Source organism: Limulus polyphemus, unplaced genomic scaffold (assembly GCF_000517525.1).
Source record: "Limulus polyphemus unplaced genomic scaffold, Limulus_polyphemus-2.1.2 Scaffold2186, whole genome shotgun sequence".
NCBI classification, from domain to species: domain Eukaryota; kingdom Metazoa; phylum Arthropoda; class Merostomata; order Xiphosura; family Limulidae; genus Limulus; species Limulus polyphemus.
Window position 1 is genome coordinate 19,177 of NW_013667796.1, and position 4,128 is coordinate 23,304.

Below are 4,128 nucleotides of genomic sequence, written 5' to 3' on the forward strand. Positions count from 1 at the left end.
ATTTATCTATCGCATAATTAGTTTCATGTTAAAATACACGAGTAATATATGTACTTCTTGCTAGCTTAAAACACTAAGTCCCTCTCTTTAAACATAGGCAGCTGGTAATCCTATACTCGGCGTTTCCATTAATGTCTCTTGTTATCTTTATCTCTGTTTGTTTTTTTACAGAGTCATGTTTTCCGCTGCTTTTCATTCCGTGAAAAATCACTTAAGCATATTTTCTCAGTCCTGTTACTGTGCGACAATGGTTTACGTCCTCGTTTCAACAGTAAGTACGAAGAATCCTGAGTTCTTGTTTTTTCTCTTCCACAACGTTGGAGTTAAAATGTCATCTCTGATGGGTTTAAGATATTTAAAAAAATAAAAGATAAACCTTTTTCTGATTTGTGAAGACCTTTGACGTGCTAAATGTTTCGAAGAATTTTGATGTTTTTTGTTTTTGTATTTTTTAGGTAGCAATATTGCAAAATGAAAACTATTCTCGAAACGAATGAACTCGGACGACATCAAACATTTGATAAACGTCTCTATTAATATTGAGAACAGCCAACATTTATAAGATTGTTTTTTTTTACAGAGTCATGTTTTCCGCTGCTTTTCATTCCGTGAAAAATCACTTAAACATATTTTCTCAGTCCTGTTACTGTGAGACAATGGTTTACGTCCTCATTTCACACTAGTTTTAAAGATAAATTTATTTTCACTCTCGAAGTTTCATGCTAAGACTCAAAGAATCAATTAATATCAAATGACCTTTAAACATTTCATTAGTCATATAGTAACGTGTTTTATGAAACTATAAACAATTGTTCTTTCATCCCCAAAACAATCATATCAAAAATTGGACAAAAGCGATGACTCTGAGATCCGATGACATCATTTGTAAGTGTTGCTCAAAATCCCGATAGTCACATTTTAATAACTACTTACCTTAATTAGCTCTTAGTAGTAACAGTTATAGTTCTGTCATAAAATTCACAATAATGTAATTCTGATATTTATGATAACATTATGACAGAACATCTTCCTTTAGTGTTCCCCTTGTGTAGCTTCGTTATAACATGTTGGATAACATTATGACAGCGAATATTCTTTTAGTGTTCCTCCTGTGTAGCTTCGTTATAACATGTTGGATAACATTATGACAGCAAATATTCCTTTAGTGTTCCTCCTGTGTAGCTTTGTTATAAAATGTTGGATAACATTATGACAGCAAATATTCCTTTAGTGTTCCCCTTGTGTAGCTTCGTTTTATAACAAAGCTACACAGGAGGAACACTAAAGGAATATTCGCTGTCATAATGTTATCCAACATGTTATCATGTTGGATAACATTATGACAGCAAATATTCCTTTAGTGTTCCTCCTGTGTAGCTTTGTTATAAAATGTTGGATAACATTATGACAGCAAATATTCCTTTAGTGTTCCTCCTGTGTAGCTTTGTTATAACATGTTGGATAACATTATGACAGAGCATCTTCCTCTAGTGTTCTTCCTGTGTAGCTTTGTTCTAACATGTTGGATAACATTATGACAGAGCATTTTCCTTTAGTGTTCCTCATGTGTAACTTTGTTATAACATGTTGGATAATATTATGACAGCAAATATTCCTTTAGTGTTCCTCCTGTGTAGCTTTGTTATAAAATGTTGGATAACATTATGACAGAGCATCTTCCTTTAGTGTTCCTCCTGTGTAGCTTTGTTATAACATGTTGGATAATATTATGACAGCAAATATTCTTTAGTGTTCCTCCTGTGTAGCTTTGTTATAACATGTTGGATAACATTATGACAGAGCATCTTCCTCTAGTGTTCTTCCTGTGTAGCTTTGTTATAACATGTTGGATATCATTATGACAGCGAATATTCCTTTAGTGTTCCTCTTGTGTAGCTTTGTCCTTTACAACAAAAAATAAACAAAACGGTTAGCGTATTTTACAACTTTCATATGATAATAATGAAGAAAGATAAATTCCGAAACTGTTTCAAATCTAAAAACAATCTTTCAGTTTCCACTTAAATTCGTATTAGAATAAAAATGAAGCCGAACTCTGTGAAAAACTTTGAAAAAGTGTTAAAAATCATCAAGAATAATTATAGTGAAATATCGTGGATAAAGCTGTAAATAATGTCGTTTGTACAATAACAGAAGTATTTCATAGGGCAGGAAGAGAAAAGAACTGAATGGTGAAATTACAAACGCGAGTTACTGAAAAAAGGCGGAGTGCATTTAAAACATTTTAGAAAAAAAAAAGAAAGAAATCGATATGCTGGCCTTGTAGTGTAAAAACTTAAAAAGAAAGCTTTTACAAATGTTTATAGACAAAGAAACGATTATACCAACACAGAACTTAGACAATAATAGTGATAAAATATTGGAGGTTACGTAAAGTAGTGGAGAAACCGGTATGGATAGATAGGACATTTTTCTTCGAATTAAAATGCTTTAAAATAATCCATTTATATTAGAAGCTCTAAGTGTTATAAAATGTTTACCGAATAGAAAGACACCTGGTATTGGTGGTATAATCAAGAAAATATTTAAATATTGATACTATAAGTCCACAAATGTGTAAAGTTTTCAACTTAATCTTGAATACAGGCGAAATTTCTGAAACATGGTGCGAAGCAATATGTCTGCCATTCCAAAAACAAAAGGCAGCGAGATGAACTGTCCCTATAGCTATATAAGAATATCATATTACTTTCTAATGATACGAGATTTTTTTTTTTTTTTTAAAAAGGCACATACTCCATGTTTAATAAGTGTTAAATGGAAACTACAAGAAAAGCATTCTATATACAGGATAGGACATTCAATTGATCATGTTACCGTTTTATATTGCCTATATAATATCTATATATCAAAAAGGGAGATTCTGCTGTATGTCTATTGATTTTAGAAAATAATTTGATACGGTTTCTCATGCAATGTTATTTAATACATTTTTGAAAGTGGTATAAAAGGAAAAAAAAACAATGTGATAGTTAATATACACAATAACATGAAATGGTAAATATCTCAGTCCTTTCTTATTTGTGATTTATTTGAATAATTAAACAAATGCGAATGTACTTTTGACTCTTCTGACGTAGACGATATAACGGTGTGTGATGAAAACCTGTACAATTATAAATTATGGTTATGTTTGTTTGTTGTTAAGCTCAAAGCTACACAGTAAGTTATCTGTGCTGTTTCCACCACTCAATCAATCATCGGGATTTAGGTATTTTGACGACTTGGGAGAGTCAGGTTTTTAGTAGACCGCGCAAAGCTAGCTACCCGAGGGTTATCTACGCTAGACATCCCTAATTTAGCAATGATAAACTAGAGGGAAGACAGCTAGTTAATACCACCCATCACCAACTCTTGGGCTACTATTTTACCAACGAATAGTGGAAGTGACCGTCACAGTATAATGACCTCCACAGCTAAAGGGCAAGCATGTTCGTTGATAGGGATTCCAGCCTGCGACCCGCAGATTGAGAGTCGAGTAGGGGGGCTTATAAATTATGATAAATATATTATAAAAATGTAAAACGACAAACTTAATAATTAATATTGTAAAGTCAAAAACAGTAGCTTTTAAAAGAATACACTTCTATATGAATTGTCTGAAAAGTAGTCTATTATGAACCACGATAGTGGTACATAATATGGATCGCAAGGAATTGCACAAAACTCTAATAGAACGTTCGAGTAAAAAGCACCTTAAACAATAAGAATTCAGTTCAAACAACACTTTAAAACCTTTACTATTGACTTTCTAAGGCTGTACACATGTAAAAATGCACAAAAAAGTAAAAGAAAATCCACTCAAAACGTTTGTAATTCTTCTTATTCCTTTGCTAGCCTACAACAAAAGCAGTTTGGTATATTGTACCTAAACCTTTTGTAAAATACTAAATAAGGTACTGCGAAGGTCTTAGGACTATTGAAAAGTCGATTTGTTTTTTCTATATTTTACATAAGGATAAAAGAAAAACATCATAATTCTAGTGTAGAAGATGTTATCATTACCCCTTAAAGTTAGCTATCTTACAAACACTGTTGTTTTAAGTACAGGATGAAACGGGAATTACCAGCCAATAATAGATGAACATTAGATGACTGTAATATGTA